The 18,473-nt window shown below is 40.8% G+C and overlaps 1 protein-coding gene across 1 annotated transcript in view; it reads left to right on the plus strand.

Moving 5' to 3' along the window:
- Positions 1–18,473, plus strand: part of Me1 (malic enzyme 1) — a 114,184-nt gene that overhangs the window by 19,663 nt on the left and 76,048 nt on the right. The window lies entirely within an intron of this gene.

An 18,473-nucleotide genomic window follows, 5' to 3' on the forward strand; every position in this document is an offset into this window, starting at 1 on the left:
TCGGAATTTGAGGACAGCATAGAATTCTCCTGCCTCTCCTTTCTAGGGTTACAGGCATGTGCCACCGCGCCTGGTTTATGTGGTGCTAAGGACATGGCTTAGAGCCATGTGCTTGCTAGGAAAGCACTCTGCCAGCTAAGCAGTGTCCCCAGCCTCCCAGATCAATACTCATATGAATAATCCTATTCTTAATGACTGCTGAGGGAAAAAGCTGGAATATGCATTTACCGGTTTCATGAGGAATTTCGTCTCCTTGGCATAGATACTTTGTGTTGGCGTCAGGATGTCATGGATAATCAGTTTTCAGACTGTTGTTGGGCTTGCTTAGGTTGTCTTGTTCCCATGTGCCCACAGCACTGCAATTCCTATAGAATTCTGCATATTTGGTGTTTCTGTCTGCTTCTCACAGCACATTTAATTATGGCTAACCTTTACACAGATGGCAGAGACAGCTCTCTGTTTTTCTGTTCTACTGAGTTCTGTCTTACCTGAATTACTTACTAATATACCTTGTGAAACGTTTCAGAAAGCTTCGTACAAATTAATAATACAGGCGTATAAAGCAGACTTAAAGAGTTTCTTTGGAAGTATGTCTCCTTCCTACTTAAGTTCAAGTATATATTTTGAACTTAAAAATGTTAAATATTAATTTTATGTGTATGAGTGTTTGATTGCATGTATGTAAGTGCACCACATGCATGACTGGTGCCTATGGATGCCAGAGAGAGCATCGGATCTTCTGGAAATATTTACAGATGGTTGTGAGGAGTCATGGATGATGGGAACCAAACTGGGTCTTCTGCAAGGGCAGCAAGTATTCTTAAGTCCTGAGCCTGAGCCATCTCCTCAGTCCCTACCTACTGTATTTTAAACATGCATTTTCCCCAAAATATGTCTTTTTTAAAGCTACATCTCATTATACTATATATTTGATAACCATGTTCTTACTTTTGATATTTTTAATGTCTGTCAAGATAATTTTGACCCCTAGTCATAGCTAGGTTATAAGATTCTAGAGAAGGAAACTCTTTCTGAGACAGGGCTCTCTATGTACCAGTTTGAGTTTTGTTTCCCTGTGTAGACTAGGGTGCCATCAATCTCACAGTGCTCCAGCCTCTAGCTATTGGAGGCCAAAAAGTCATTATTACAAGTTATTCTTGCAGTCCTGCTGAGTATCCAGTGCCTGGCTGGTGCTCAATGTGCCCCTTCTGCTATCTCACCGAAACAGTAATTCAGGAGCATCCTGTTCGTGCACTCTTAGAGAAAAATGTTCAGTAATGATGATCCATCATTTCCCCCTGCTGTTTAAGCATATTATTTTAACAGACAAATCCTCATAAATAATTGATCCTGAAGGAAATGCAACTCCAATGAGTCAGTCTATGAGAACAAAGAAGTTTGAGTGTAGAGAGCTTGAATGCATACTTTTTTCACTTCTCATCTTTATGTGTGGAGTCACTGATCTGATTTTGGCAAAAAGGTGGAGCTAATACAGTTTACTGAAAACAGATTAAAAAACAAAACAAGTCTTTCCCAGGATGCCCAGACTATTACTGTTGGTCCACGCAGAGTCAAGGTGCAAACAATGTTCAGTGCTCAAAGTAGTTGGAGAAAGCTATAGTGCATTTAAATTGAATTCTTGGCCTGTTCCTTAGAATAATATCTATTTTGTGAGGTTTTGGAGGGTGGGATTGGACATAATACAAATGATATAGCTGAATAATCCTCAGTCGTGGTTATTGTTGCATAAGCATTGTAACACCCTCAGGATGCTTGCCATCCGACGGGATGCAGAGCAGTGTTCACCAGCCTTACCATAGTCGTGTACGTTTGCAAAAGAGGAACATCCAGATAGGTGGGCTTAGAAGTCAATAAGATGTGTGGGCTGGGAACTTAATAGATTCTATATTCAAAGGTTCTAATATTTTTATTACAATTTATCTTTATTTTTGAGAATTTCACACATGTATATAATGAAATATGATCATATCCACCCTCTATTTCTCCTTTTTTTTTTCTTTTTGTTTTTGTTTTTCAAGATAGGGTTTCTCTGTGAAGCTTTGGAGCCTGTCCTGGAACTAGCTCTTGTAGACCAGGCTGGCCTTGAACTCATAGATATCCACCTGCCTCTGCCTCCTTAGTGCTGGGATTAAAAGTGTGCAGCACCACCACCTGGCAATTTCTCCTTTCTTATTTCCTCCATCTTCCTTCAAATTTCATGACCCTCCAACTTTTGATAATCCAGTTAATGCTGTCCAATTATACGTGGGTTTGGGACCATTCACTAGAGTAGAGAAAGCCACCAGGGGCAATACCCTAAAAAATTACTCTCCTTCTCTATGTGTGACACTACCTAGGGAGATAGGAATAAATGTTTACTCATGCCATATAGGGAACTGCCTCTGTCCAGAATCTCAAGAGGAGAGTGTCAGCTTTAATTGAAACTTGATTTGTGACATAGCAAAAAGAAAAGAAGCACAAATGTATATGCTCTACTATGTTTATAGCAGCATTGTTTGTAATAGCCAGAACCTGGAAACAACCTAGATGCCCTTCAATTGAAGAATGGATGAAAAAAGTATGGAATGTATACATATTAGAGTACTACTCAGCAGTAAAAAACAAGGACTTCTTGAAGTTTGCAGGCAAATGGATGGAAATAGAAAACACCATCCTGAGTGAGGTAAGCCAGACCCAAAAAGAGGAACATGGAATGTTCTCACTCATATTTGGTTTCTAGCCATAAATAAAGGACATTGAACCTATAATTCGGGTTCTTAGAGAAGCTAAATAAGAAGGAGAACCCAAAGAAAATCCTGAATATTTCTCCTGAATATTAAACTTCATCAGGCGATGAAAGGAGACAGAGACAGAGAACCACATTGGAGCACCGGACTGAAATCTCAAGGTCCAAATCAGGAGCAGAAGGAGAGAGAGCACAAGCAAGGAACTTAGGACCGGGAGGGGTGCACCCATACACTGAGACAATGGGGATTGGGAACTCACCAAGGCCAGCTGGCCTGGGTCTGAAAAAGCCTGGGTCAAAACTGGTCTCGCTGAACATAGCGGACAAGGAGGACTACTGAGACCTCAAGAACAATGGCAACGGGTTTTTGATTCTACTGGACCTATTGGTTTCGTGGGAGCCTAGGCAGTTTCGTGGATGCTCACCTTACTAGACCTGGATGGAGGTGGGTGGTCCTTGGACTTCCCACAGGGCAGAGAACCCTGATTGCTTTTTGGGCTGACGAGGGAGGGCGACTTGATTGGGGGAGGGGGAGGGAAAGGGGAGGCGGCGGTGGGGAAGAGACAGAAATCTTTAATAAATAAATAAATTAAAAAATATATATAAAAAAAAAAAAGAAAAGAAGCTAAAGCCAGTGGTGGTGCTCACCTTTAGTTCCAGCACTCAGGAGGCAGAGGCAGACGGATCTCTTGAGTTTGAGGACAGCCTGATCTACAAAATGAGTTCCAGGACAGCCAGGGCTACTTAGAGAAACCCTGCCTTGAATGAATGAATGAATGAATGAATGTTTAAAATAATATTTTAAAAAATCTCTGAGGCTAACATTCCTTCAAACAAATAATGTTTCTGTTACATTATAGGGACTGTATTGTACTAACTGTATTAACCATGAAGTGAATGCTTAATTGAATAGAAGCTTTCATATTGTTTAAACGATATGCCATATAGGTGTAGGATACTAATTTTAAGTTAGAACTACTTTAGTAGCTCATTAGCTGATTATAAATAAATTAAGCATGTATTATTAATGGAAAAGTACATGGTTTTCTGGCTAGTTTGAATAATTTGCAAGCTACATGCTCAATCATTGAAATAACTCTGTGATATTGTCCTAATCAAATCAGATGCTGTATTCAACTACCATCAACAGAGTGACCTTTTCATTAGAGAGGCTTATTTTTCCTATTCCTGGAGTCTGGGATCCTGTGATCAGGGTCAGCATGGTTGGGTTCTGGAAAGGATTGTCTCTGAGCACTAGAACACTGTCCGGTTGCTTGTTATATCTTCATATTATTAAGCCCTCTGAGAACCTGTTTATATAGGCACTTGTTTATATTGTCCTGGTCTTACGGGCTCCCAGGCGGATTACTTCTAAAATGTCCTGCCTCTTGATGCCACAGCACCGGGATCGAGATGTAAGCAGTTAAACTTAGGGAGTGTGTGGACCTCAGTCTCGCAGCCACGTTAGCAGTTTAGCACTATTCTCCTTATTACTGAGACATCAAAATGCAAACCCCAGGCAAGCCAGGGCCCAGAGGTCCTGGGTTGCCTGTCAGAGGCAGGTGGAGCTGGCTTTTAGAAAATGGGCCCGATGGGTGTTTATGGGAGGGGTCCTTCAGGATTCAGGCGTTGCTGGCTAACAGAGCTGCCCAGGTGAACCAAGGCTGAATTTGGCTCTCTTGAATTCAGCCACATTAGAATTGTCAGACACAAGCTGGTTGTGGTGGCACACCTTTAGTCCCAGCACTCAGGAGACAAAGGCAGCTGGGTCTCTGAGTCTGAAGCCCACCTGGTCTACACAGTGAGTTCTAGGACAGCAAGAATGATATGGTGAGAGCCTGTCTCAAAAAAAAAAAAGTTAACATATTAGGAAGTATAATAACTTTATACCTCTCACTTAGTCTGTAAACTTTAGAAATTCTTTTAAACATCAAATCACTGATTACATTTTTAATTCTTCCAGAAGAGTGGTTTATTGTTAGATATTAATAAACTTTGGCATTTACTTGTAGTAACACCTTTGCTTTTTATTTGTACAGGTTCTGCAGTTAGCACTCCTGTTAATTTGTTTCATCACCTTTAAAATAAGCTCAGAATTTACACTGATCATTTTTAAGGTTTTAAGAAAGAGAAATCACGGTGGATGTTCTTCAAAGCTATGAAGCAAATGAGAATTCTGAACTAGGTAGTTTGTGACTGTGTAACGATCAGTGAATCGTTTGGCAATCATTTAGAAAAAGCTGATTGCCATTGGCACTGGAGATGCAGGTGCTGATGATCTCTGAAGTGCAATTTCAATTCTTTTTTCTGAGTAGGACAAATGCTGCATTTATGAAATGTATGAGTGATTTGTCCTCAGTAGGAATGAGGTCGAGTCTCCTGTAATCATAAGAACTGGGAATTCAGTGTGTGCTCAGAGGAGTTTTGAGTTCCAAAGTATTTTCTTTCTTAAGCATTGCCTTAATTAGGAAAAATGTGGAGAATGGAAAAAATGCAGACATGAGTCAAGCATCAGTTCTTTACATCAGGATCTAAGGTTTGGCCAAATTTATGCATAGACATATAAATCTCTTTGGCAAGGCAGTGAGACTTATCTGCTACTGTAAAAAGCCTTTAGAAATATAGAGTAACAGCTCATTGAGCCTCCCGCCCATCTAGAGACTTGATATGTGGAAAGCTCGAGTGGAAACTTGAGTTTCTGATCCAAAAATAATTTTGCTACAGCCTGTGTGGTGCTTCCTGGTGTTTTGGTTTAAGTTTACATGTAACATATGGAGAATTCAGAAACAGTCTGCCAAGTTTTGTCTCAGGTAAGTACTCATAAAAGCACATACATTTAGTTACTCTCCCATCTACTGGAATGCATATATTTTAGATGAGAATTCTAAACCTTTGTCTGCATTAGTAAAAATAAAAAATGAAAAGAGGCATTTATTCTTACATCATTTTATATTAAATATTCTCATGCCTGGAACATTACATTTATTAGATAACCGTGTTTTTGATGGGTCCCTGGCAGATTGGACTGTGTCCAGAGAAGGTGACTGCAGTAGTAACAGCTTTTGAACCTGATCACCTGAGAGCAAACGGGAGGATGTAGAGATGCAAGCCTATAGGCGTGTAGAAGGCAGCGTACCTCTCCATAGGATAGTCATAGGATGGAAAACCGCAGTCGCTGGATGGAAGTCCCTGCAGAGATACACTACTTTACAGAGCTTTCTAACTGGCATTGGAATGTACTTTTTATCGTCAAAATTGGGAGTAGTTGAGTGGTTTGGCTAAGCATTGGTGGTACCCGCTCTAAATGGGATTCTAGCTGTGCGTTTATTGGGAACCTTTAAATTCTAAGGTTACTTTGTTGCTTTCATTTATTTTATGTTGAATGTATTTTCATGCCATAAGGTTTTGTTGCTTCAGTTCCTTCTGGTCTGTCCTTTTCTTCTGTGCAGCCTCCTCTTCTGGCCTGGGAACAGTTTGTTACCCACATGAGAGTCATGTCCATGTGGTAGGGAGCTGTGAAGGTCAATCCGCCCATGAGCTCTGGAAGTTCAGTGGTGCACATTGTGAGACTTGTTCACCTGGAATGATCAGTGCCGTCTACACCCGTAGCTCAGTTCTCTGTTCTTTCTAGCCCCGCTGTCTGGCCTAGGGACACAGTGACTCTTCCACTATACACTGAACAGCACACATGGACCAATCATTAGCAGAAGTATTTGTACGTGGTTGCACACTGCCAGCTCGGCTCCACCTTGCTGCCTCCATCTAGCTCTGCCGTGTTGTCTCCATTTTGCTGATTCGGTGGGTGTTATCCAGTGTCTTGTCACTTAGTGGGGATTTGTTAAATTGTTTTTATTGAGCTATATGTTTTTTCTCCACTCCTCCATTCCTCTCCCCTCCCCTTCTATCCTCTCCCATGGTTCCCATGTTCCCAATTTACTCAGGAGATCTTGTCTCTTTCTATTTTCCATGTACATTAGATCCACACACATGGCCTCTTTAAAGTGACATCCTTCAGATAGCTTGTAATCAGCTTTTTAAATTTGCATACCTCAATGGCCTAGGCATTTTCACACATGTTCTTAATATGAACGCAAAGACCTGCACCTCTTGATTTGTGTGATTTTGTGGGGTTTTCCTATGTCAAGAGAATTAGGGACTGTTTTCACAGATGTCCTCGGGCCACGTTTAGGAAGAGAGCTGGCCACTTTGAGTTGAAATGTTCTGTGCGTGTTTTAAAAGGTAGCTCACAAATTAGTACTTTCAGGGATTTGGAACCTCTCATGAAGTCACCTAACAGTTTCAATTACTTTGAAGGAAATCAATTACAACTTTGATTGCAAATTTGAGATTTATGAAGAATTGTATACTTTCAAACAAGAGGAATTCACAATCATTTAATGACTTGATTCATTAAAATTCTCACTCTATCCCCCTAACAACATGTGGCCACAACAAGCGTGTAATTTTATTTAGTTGTGTCCTGGCTATAATGCTTGGATGACTGGAGCCAAATGTTGGTATTCTCTCACTTGGTGTGTATAAATTACACTCTCTGGGTCTGAGTTCTGTGTGTGCTTTGGGGACCGTTAGTCTTAGCATGCTTTTACTCGTGCTGTGTGTTCTCCCTGTTGGGTTGCAGAAGCACCAGGAAGCATTTTCCGAGGCAGTGCCCCCCTCCCTGTGCCCCTCCCTGCACCAGAGTAAGCAGTGGGAAGGACAGAGCAGGGTCTGCCCTGGCTGTAATCATCTTTGCCCAGTTTTCTTACTTGCCGCCCATCTGTGTTTCTCAAGATCCAGATACTACATGACAAAAATAATCTGTATTTAATATCTTCAGAGAGGTGGTCTATCTTTCAAAATATGATTGTGAATGTTTAGAAACAATTGCATAAGTGAACTCAACAATTTTAGTTCAATACTGTTTTATTCTATATTTCATTAATTTATATCATATTAGTAAAGTTTTAAGATCATTGACAATATTCCAAATTATGTAATTATCTATTCGATTTATGAGTTACTAAATGTTCTCTTTTTAACTAAAGAAGTTCACCTTTTAACTGTGTAACTCAGTCTTAAGTATCATTGGCAGATGAATAAATGGTGTGTACAATAATTTGAAATGTATCATATTTTATATATTTAAAATAGTGTAGCTATGTGAATTAAAACATTTGCTCTTAAAATGAGGTAATTTGTTTTAAAAGCTTAAAATATGGGTATATACACACACAACCTTTATTCAAAGAAATTAATTTTATTGACATTCGTCAGATGTATGCTTATATATGATGAGGTCAATTTTACCATAGGGTTCTGTGTTTAAACCATGAGAGCTATGCTGGAGTTCATCAGAACAGTTGTAAAATCATTTTATATATACTTTGAGTTCATAGTTATTTGAAAATATTTATGTAGAAGTAATAATAGAGTTATTTTTATTTTATTTTTAAAATGTATTATTATAAATTGAAAATAATCATTACTAGAAAAGTATCAACAAGGTGTTAAGGGCCAGACTTCAGAGAGAGGGGAGTGGGAAAAGGGGGAGAAAGAAAAAGAAGGGGCGTGGGGTGGGAATTGTGATTGGGAGAGAATGAAAACTGGCTAGAAGGAGAGACTTACTGAGGCCCTGTGGGGCAGTGGCTGCACCAGAGCTCTTGTGTCCAGGCTGAAGAGCCAGGGAAGGGCAGGTTCCACAGCGGAGTGAAGCCTGAACTCTTCCTGTGGCAAAAGTTCCCCGTCTTCAGGGGCAGTTGTTCTTTTCTAACAGGACTTTTAACCCCACATGTGGCACTGTGTACATGGGCATCAGAGGATAACATGTATGAGTTGGTTCTCCTTTCACATATGGATCTGCGATGGAACCCAGGTTTTCAGGCTTGGCAGTGAGGAAACCTTTACCCACTGAGCCATCTCTCCATCCCTGTTTCATTTTCTAAAGTTTCTAACTTTTAATAATAGTAATTTAATATTTAAACTCAGTAATTTAATATTTAAACTATTAATTGTGATAGACCATTATCTAATACTCAGTTCTGGCAGAGGTAACTTTGTGTGGGTCTGTGTCCATTATCTCTTTTCTGCTTTCCTGTACCAGAAATCCTATGAGTGTGTCCTGTACGTTAGGCCCTTTACTAAGCATTAGGTATGTAGAGATGTATGTCTTGTCCTTGTGGACAAGAATTGATGTATAATATCACGTGAACAAAGAGGTACATGAATGCAGAATGTATTTATTATAAAGGGAATGAACAGGATAGTGGAAATAACGTCCCTTTTATGATGTAGCTAGAGCTGTGTCTCTGAGATGATATTTTAGTTTATTCATGCAGGATAGGTGATAATTTGTAAAATACAAAAAAAAAAAAAAAAAAAAAAAAAAAAGAAAAGAAAAAGAAAAAGGTCTGGGGCCAAGCAAATTGTATAGCCAGAAGTTCTATCTTGGGGCAGGATGGCAAAGGCCAGGTTGTGATACAGTTTCTTTGTAATTCTGTCCATTTGAAAGCTACTAAGCTGTTTGAAAGGGGACGATAGCCTCTAAGTAAGGTTTGAGACGATTACTTGGCCTCTCCCGTATGGACAGAGGCTGGGGTGGAGTGGACAGACCAGTAAGGTTTGCAGCACTGACTCTGCTGTCCTTACCTAATGGTTACCTAATGCCTTTGAATGGACTTAATCCGCTTAGGCTCTGGAGGAAATCAGGTAAACCAACAAAGCCACAGAGTTGCCAACAGTGGCAATTTGTTGTCAGTCTTTAGTTCTATTGTAGTGGCCACAAAGTAGCTGAGGTGACAGGAACCGGTAACACTGGTGTGTTGTATCCCAGTATATTAGCTGTAGATAAGAGGCTCTGCTGGGCTTAAGCTGGCGAGCTTGAGGCTTAGTGCAGTTCATTTGATTTATAACCTAAGTCCTCCCTTTGTGATCTTACCTTTGTTCACCACGTATGCCATCCTGAGCCAACCTTTTCTCCCCACCTACCCTTGCCAAGGAAGAGGAAGCTAGACCATGTGTTATCCTGACACTAAATCTTTCCTACTTCACTTCTGTGCACCTGTTTTTAAATTAAAATGTCATTCCCATGGTGTGGAGCACTGTAGCCGCCTTCTGAACCTTCTGCTGTGATTTTAGCACCAGCTGTGTTTTGGCTCGCCATTCTGTGGGCATAAGAATGTAAATGCTGTAGCCTTATCCTCTGCATCTCATATATTCTTCTCCATGTTCCTTAGGAATTCATTAGCTCAGCATTTTCTTTCCATGAGCTAAATCTAACATGTCCCTTGTCAATAAAATATATTTCTTTTATAATCCATACAAACAAGTCTGGTGAGCCATTCCACCTACCAAAATGTCAGGGCAGTGTTCTGCAGGTTTTATTCAGGGCCATGGTTTCTCTTCTGTACATTCTCTTACTAACTTGAAACGGAGAGCTTCCAAGTCAGCATCTCTACTCCACCGCTTCCTATGGTTACTCTGCACATTTCCAACTATTAGGACGCTCCTCTTACATGGCACACAGTGGCCTACAGCTTCCCTACCCAACACCCCTAACCTGAGGCAAAGAACTCACAGATTTCTGTGAGTTCAAGGCCAGCCTAGTCTACAAGAACTAGTTTCAGGATAGGCTCCAAAGCTACAGAGAAACTCTGTCTCAAAAAAAACAAAAACCAAACCAAACCAAAACAAAACAAAACAAAAAAAAACTAAAACAAACAAACGGAAAAAGAATTCGTCTTGAAGCTGCTTTTGCATGGAAGGTGTGTTACAGAACTTAGAAAATTGTTTACCTGAAGTTCAGATGAACCTACAGTTTCCAAACATCAAATTCTTTTTATTAAACAGGATTTATTTTTTAGGTATTAAATCTTAGCTTAACTCTGTGACAATAGCAGTTATAACTGGAGCATAATTACTTGTGATGATAAAATATAAGAAAATAGGAAAACCATAAACTATCAGCTAGAATTAAATTAGATTTCTAGGACCAGAAGCCTTTTAAAAACTATGCAAATACAAATTATAGTTTACAAACTTCATTCTTGGGCTGGGGAGATAGCTCTGCAGGTAGAAGCTCTTGCCACACGAGCCTGACAGTTTGGACCCCAGTAAAGGCCACGCTCATATACATATAGCACTAGTATATGTAATCCCAGTGTGCCCCTATGGGGAGATGGGAGGCCAAGGCAGAAGAATTACCAGAGGTTCTTGTGGGGCTAGCCTGGCTTAAGCAACAGCAAAGACACCTTATCTTGAGCAAAGTGGAAAGATGAGGACCCACTGACACACTGAAGGTCCTCTGACCTCCACATGTATGCTATATGCTGGCAGCTCCACCAACAGTGAATGTGCCTGCACACACATGCACATGCAGATGCACATACACACACACTCTTACCTCTCTCTCTCTTCTTCCCTCCCTCTCTTCCTCCTCTCTCACTAACACAACTCTTACCTCCCTCATCCTCCTGCCCTCTCTCCCTGTCCCCCTCTTACGCACACTCTCTCTTCTCTCTCCTTCCCCCACACACTTCTGCCTCTCTCTCCCTCCCTTCCCCCCCATACACACACTTACATCTCTCTCTTTTCCCCCGTCTCACACACACTCTCACATACACAGTCACAGAAAGCATCCCCACGATGCTAGTAAATCGGTAGGTGTTCCTAGATCAGAAAGGTAGTATGCAGTATGTATTTAGTACTTCTAAGATTATACAGTCGCTCCTGCCATGTTCAGGGCAGCTAGAGGCACTACCTGGACTCATGTAGGAGGCATGGAGCCCTCTTTCAAAATTCGGATATTTTCTGTTTGACAATTTGACACTCACACACAGGACATTTTGATTGTTGTCATCCCACCCTCTTTTGTCTCCCTCCCACCCTTTTATCCCCTCCCCACCCCAGCCCGCACAACTCTCTTTCCCACGTTAATGTCTTGGTTTTGTTCTGTGACCACTGAGTTTGATGAAGTTCTTCTCTGTGAGGCGGGTTTGGAGTTAACTATTGTAGTATGGTGGGCTCCTCACTTTGGTATATTAATATAAAAACAAAACCAGAAAACTACGAATAGATTCCTAGTGCTGGTATAGACGTGAACTTTTGAAGAGGTAACTTAAACCTGAGCAAGGATTAGAGTGGTCAGTCAGCAATAGCAGTGACCCTCAAATATTCTTTGAAAAATGGCCTCCACCAGAAGGTCATCAAGTCTGTGCATGCGATTTATATTTATATATTGCTGGACTCCCTACCCCCTTTTTTCTATAGATCAATTTTTTTTTTCTAAAAAGGAAAATACAGAAACAAAAACCAAACAGAACTCAAATTAAACCAAGGCTTTTCCATTTAGGCTAATAAGGGCCTGTCTCCATAGTTATCATGGACTTCTGTCATGTCCCCATAATGTACATGGATTTCTGTCACGTCTAAAACCCTAGACAGGGAAGCTGGGAAGCTGGATTTACTGATGGAATGGTTTGATCATTTAGTGTTGGGTTTAGATAACTGAGAACACAGTCACAAAGCAAAGACCAGCAAAAGGAAATTTTTAAGCAAAGGCCTAGAGTTACCACTGTTGTGTATGTCATTCTGTAATGTGAAAGGATCCTGAAGACACAGCTTCACCCATGCCGTACTTGCTCTCTGAGGAGGCCGTTTGTCCTTGGAGTGAGAATAAGTGTAGAGTAAACTTAGGCAGACTGTAGCAGGGGTGCATGACTAATGGAGGATGCTACGTTAGTTTCAGAGATTCCCTGAAGGTTTGGAGCTTAGACTCACCAGCCAGGGTGCTTAGGTTTCATGTGGACACTGGGGCAAACCCTGAAGAACTAGTAAGTAGAGAGCTCCAGCTCAAGTGTAACTGAATTCCACTGTAGCCTCTCTCCGTCCTTTCTTATCTGTAGAGCCTGGCACTGCTGTGATGGAGACCGCCACACTTCCATCATGAGTGTCTCTGTCATTTCCTGTCTTGTCCCCAGCTCACAGTTTATATTGGCCTTCCATAGGACTCGCATTCCACAGCCATCAAGTAACTGAAGGATTGTTGTCTGAATTTTGCATTGCCAACAAATGTTAGATAGGATGTATGTACTTTCCTTTGAAAACTGGAGTTACTTTTTTCTTCTGTATTTTCTTATTATTTGTAATTTTGGGGAAGAAACCTAAGCTGTCCACCCCAAAACGGGACTAAATAACTATGCTATTTTGGTAGGATTTGGGGACTCAAACAGAAAGAAAAGGGTGGGGGCTTTACAAGTAGCTGGTGCTTATACTCTTGTTTTTGTGTAGGTGTCTACCATGTGTAGCTATTTCTCCATTCTTTTTTTTGTCTCATTTTTAACTAATGCCCCATAGCTGTGGGCATTTTTATTTATTTATTTTTTTTACTATACTGTCATACTTGAAAATTTTTTAGTATGTGTTTTTTAATGGATGAATTTTATGTGTATTGGGTATTTTGTCTTCATGTGTGTAAGTGTACTGTTTATATACTGTGGAGATCGGATTGCCTAGAGCTGGAGTTACAGACACCCGAAAGCCACTAGGTGGGCGCTGGGAATGGAACCTCTGCAAGAACAGCAAGTGCACTTATCCACTAGCTGCCTCTCCAGCCCACATTTCAGAATGTCTCTCTAGAAATTTCTAGTGTTTTGGCAACTGCCAGTACCGAAAAGGAGTTCAGAGGCAACAAAATGTTATCTAATGGACTGAATACAGAGTGGGTAAGGTTGACTGGTTTTCGTCTGCAGAGTTAAACACAGAATCTATTGTGTCTTTTCTCTCACCATTTCGTGTGCAAGAACAGAAGTAGACCCGACTGTGGAAGACATGGCTATGTTGACTGCGGCCTTAACTGACAGTGTTACAGAGAACACAAACACACCTCCTAATTTATCTGCTCTAACAGCCAGAAAGTTTTCCAAATGCAAGCATGAGTTACTTATATTTTATGTAAGTTTTTTTTTCTCGATTGATTTTTTTAAGAGTGGTTCTAGCTAGGCCTGGTCTTGCAGGACTGTAATCTCACCTACTTGAGAGTCTGGGGATGCGTGGTGGTCACAATTCAAGGTCTGCCTGGGCTACAAAGTGAGCTCATAGAATACTAATGATACTCTGTCTGAAAATAAAAACTAGAAACTGGCTGGAAGTCTAGTAGGGTTACAGTGTCAGAGTGCTCGCCCAGTGGGGGAGGCACTAGGCTCAGTCCTTAGTACCCCACCCCAATTTTTATACTCTTTGAAGTAACCATATAATCATTTTAAAAGTACTATTACTTTTCTGTATGTCTTGAATGAATTAATTTATTTGGGGTTTGCTGGGGATCAAATCCAGTCTCATGTATACCAGGCAGACACTGTACTATGAGCTATATCTCAACTCTTGTTTTTGGTCTTTTGAGATGGATGGTCTTTTTAAATTTAAAAAAGTTTTTTTTTAAAAAAAAATTTAAATGCAGTGTTTTTATTAATTGCTGGAATTTTTCATACATGCATGTGACATATTTTATTCATATTCACTTGCCACTTCTCCCCTTAAGTCCTCCCAGATCCACCCTTACCACTCCCAACTTTGTGTCTTCCTTTTTTAAAAAAAAAAAAAAAAAACTTTTAGACTCTCCTGAGTCTGATTTGTATCGTCCAAATACTTGTGGATGTGGGTCTGTCTACTGGAGCATGGTCCACTTACAAGACACAACACGCGAAAGAAAATTGAATCTTCATCCCCAGAAACCATCTGCTATCAGTAGCATCTCAGCTAGAAGTGGAGGCTTGGGTGCCCCTTCCCTCTTTGTGCTAGAATGGTGGCTGGTTTGATGATGGTGAAGCAGCCACAACTCCCATGAGCTCGTGAGTGCAGTGGCCTTGTCATGGTCAGAAAACACTGTTTTGCTCCAGGCCTCCTGTGGCTCTAAGACTCTTTCCACTCCTTCTTCCATGATGGTTGCTGAGCCTTGTGGGGAAGGAGTGATATAAATGTCCTACTTATGAATGAGCACCTTGCAAACACTTTTTCTCTGCACTTTGAGCAGTTGTGTTTCTGAGTTTCCCACTGTCCATTGCACAAAGAAACATCGTTGATGAGGTTTGAGAGCTACAGTAACCTATGGATAGAGAGATAGGGGCTTAGAGGGCATTTGACACTCTGTCCATTTAACAGAATAATAGTAGTGGGTTCATCCCTGGGGTCTGAGTTTCCCAACCGTAAGTTCTTGGCCAGATTTACTGTACCAGGGATGTGTTCCCTCTTGTGGAATGGGCCTTAAATCTAATCAGAAAGTGGTTGGCTACTTCTATAACATTTATGTTGATCTTTATTGTAACCCACAGGGTTCATAGCTAGTTAAACTATTTGTTATTTTGTATTATTTATTATTTTTTCCTACAACCTTCATAGCACTTTCCAGCACTATGAAAGATAGTTGGCAGGGAGTTAGTATCAACTTGAGTTCTCCACGTACTGTGACAAAAGTGTTCGGTGAGGCAGAAGTTCTTCATGGAGCTCAGGCTGGCCTTAAGAACCTCCTTTCTCAGGATATTATCTTTAATCATTTATCTTTAGTCAACCATTTGTCATTGGAGATATTTTGTTCCTAAAATTTAGAGGTTACTAAATATAAGGCACGTATGTATGTATGTATGTATGTATATATGTTTATTTTGAGTAATAGCAAATAGGGAACTTACATACTATAAAATGACCAAACACCATCTCTGTAAAGAATACGTGTTGTCTATAATTCAGACTGGTTGGTATGGCCTTTGTGGTAGTTTGAATGAGAATGGCCTGGCTTAGGGTTTTTAATGCTGTGAAGAGACACCATGACAATGGCACCCCTTATAAAGGAAAACATTTAATTGGGGCTGGCTTACAGTTCAGAGGTTTAGTTCATTATTGTCATGGCAAGAAGCAAGGCACCATGCAGGCAGACATGGTGCTGGAGCTGAGAATCCTTACACCTTGATCCAAAAGCAGCAGGAAGTGATCTGAGACACTAGGTGGTATCTTGAACATATACAAGACCTCAGAACCCACCTTCACAGTGGCATACTTCCTCCAACAAGGCCACACCTTCTAATAGTGCCACATCCTTAGAGGGCCATTGTCTTTCACATCACCACAGCCCTGTAGGCTCATATGTTTGCTTGGTTCCTAACTAATAGAACTGTTTGGGAAGGATTAGGAGGTGTGGCTTTGCTGGAGGAGGTGTGCCATTGGGGTACACCTTGAGGTTTCAAAAGCCTATGCCAGGCCCAGTCTCTTCCTCAGTGCCCGAGAACTTGTGGGACAGATGTTACTATTCCAGCACCTTGCCTGCCTACCTGCTGTCATGATTCCCACTGTGATGATAACGAACTAATCCTCTTAAACTGTAAGCAACCCTCCAATGAAATGCTTTCTTTTATGATTTGCCTTGGTCTTGGTGTCGCTTTATAGGAATAGAAAAGTAACTAAGACACCTATAGAATAACAAACCATTTTCTTAAAAATCACTTTGTCCAGGCACAGTGGTGCATATCTCTAATCTCAGCCCTTGAGAGGTAGGAAGATTACCATGAGTTTGAGTCCAGTGACATAAAAAGACCTCATCTTAAACAGAACAAAAGAAAACAGTCCAAAGCAGCAAAGGAAACACTGGCATCATCAAGCTGCTACTTATTTAAAAACAGAATTGGCTTTAGAAAAAGGTAATGGAAGCAGTAGGAAATCCGCCTTCCTCTAACATCCTTAGATAAAAATTATTTTACCAAGCACCTTCCAATAAACCCTTCTCCACCTCTCTTTTATTTCTAAGCCTGAAGTCTAAAGTACTTAGACTAATTTAGTTACCTTTCTCCCAACGCTGATATGTGATACTGTAATTCTTTCCCAGTGTGTAGCTCTGTTCTCTGGTTTCTCACTGTTTCTCCATTCCTGGCGACCACTGGGACCTGTCACCACAGTGGCAGCATTGAGATCCCAAATTACCCATTGCATGGTCCTTAGTCCTAGAAGAAGCATTGATTATAGTTCTTGCTCTTCTTTTCTGGGGATTTGCCTTAAAAATATCTAGCCCACTGAGACCTGTCATTTTTAGAGTATGGATCCCATTTCTCCTGGAATGTTCTCTGTCATTTTTTTCCTGTCATACTTCCCTCACTAGTAAGTCTAGCCGCCTCTTTCTTTTCCTTTAAGATTAAATTGCATTTTCAGTTATGTGTATGTTTGTGTGTTGTATGGGAGTATGTGCAAAAGAGAGCATTATCTGCAGAGGCCAGAAGAGTATCCAGTTCCTGGGAGGAGGAGTGAAAGGCAGTTATTAGCCCACAGTGTGGTGTTAGGAAGCAACTTGGCCTTTGTAAGAGCAGCACATGATCTGGACTCTTAAGCCACTGCTCCAACCTCATCTCCTTGATTCTCTCCCATTATTCCATTTCCTTCTTAATTTTTATAAGAAATTCAGAATTACTGACTTGTAGAGTGTTGCAATTAGTTGGAACAATGCTAGGAAGTGAACGTTTTTGTGAGAATATGTAAGTATTATAGTAGAGAAACGCGAGTTTCTCTTTGGAATTCCAAACGCAGCTTGATAATGTGAGTCAGAAAACGTTTGGAAGAGGAGCTGACACTTGCTGTGCCGTGGTGAGCGATTGGGAGCTGGTCCGGCAGGGAAGAGGAGCTAGAGGTACTGGAAGTCTGCCCAAGCAAATCCTTGAGAAATAGCTGAAAGTTGGAAACTTTCTCAGGCTGAATCAGTTTATCCAGTGCCAAGAATAAGGATGGGACCCAAACGGGGAGATAAAGCCAGAGCGAAGCATCTGAAGTAGTGGAGGCTTGGATAAAGGGTTTTGAACGTGAATCCAAAGGGCTGAGGAAAGCATGGATCCCCGACAGAAGCTTGAGACATTTGAGGGTGAGCAGGAGCAAAGGAGAGTAGCAAGTAGGACAGCATCAGAAGTAATGGCACCAGAGGACAGAGACGTGGGCGTTTGCTAATACTCTAGTGAAATAGTGGGCTCAGCCTGAGGAACATTTATGGGGATAGGGTAGTCAAGTGCAGGCTGTGTGCTAATCTAATGAGACAACGGTGGGGGGTGAGAGTGAGGGACGGAGGCAAACAGTAGCTTTATGGAGAGCCCAAGAGGGACTTGAAGAAGGCAGGATAAGTTGTGAGTCTTTTGGCTGTAGTTGAGACTAGGGTCTAGGTGTATTTGATATACATGGGTGATACTTTTGTTAAACGTAACTGTGCAGAAGGAGTTGAAGGAAAGAGAACAGATGGATTGATAGGAATTTTGAGGCTTTCAGAAAGGATGTGATAGAAAATAGGTAAGAGTTAAGGATTGATGGCAGAGAGCCATGAACTCAAGACCAGTCTGAGTATATAGCAATACCTCATCTCAACAACATCCTCCACCCTAAAAAATGGACCTAGAAGCCAAATTGAATATTCCCACTAGACGTGTCTGGGAACATTTGGGCATTGGATGTATTATATTTGTAACAGGTTCAACCCTATTGAAGAAATACTAAGCTATGAGCCCATGTGGACAAGAATAAGTTGCTAATTGAATAAAGAAACAGAAAAATTTACAACTTTGAACTTTTATTTGACTAAATGCATGTTATTTGTCAAAAGAAAAAGGGATGATCCTGGGGTAGAGTAACTCAAATAATTTCACCTTAATCAAGTGATTGGAATTAATATTCTTGGTAACGACAAATTGGAACTGGTGACAAATAGCACACATTT

The sequence above is a fragment of the Alexandromys fortis genome, unplaced genomic scaffold (genome assembly GCF_014885135.2).
Source record: "Alexandromys fortis isolate MF-2015 unplaced genomic scaffold, M_Fortis_MF-2015_v1.1 scaffold_164, whole genome shotgun sequence".
In the NCBI taxonomy this organism is placed as follows: domain Eukaryota; kingdom Metazoa; phylum Chordata; class Mammalia; order Rodentia; family Cricetidae; genus Alexandromys; species Alexandromys fortis.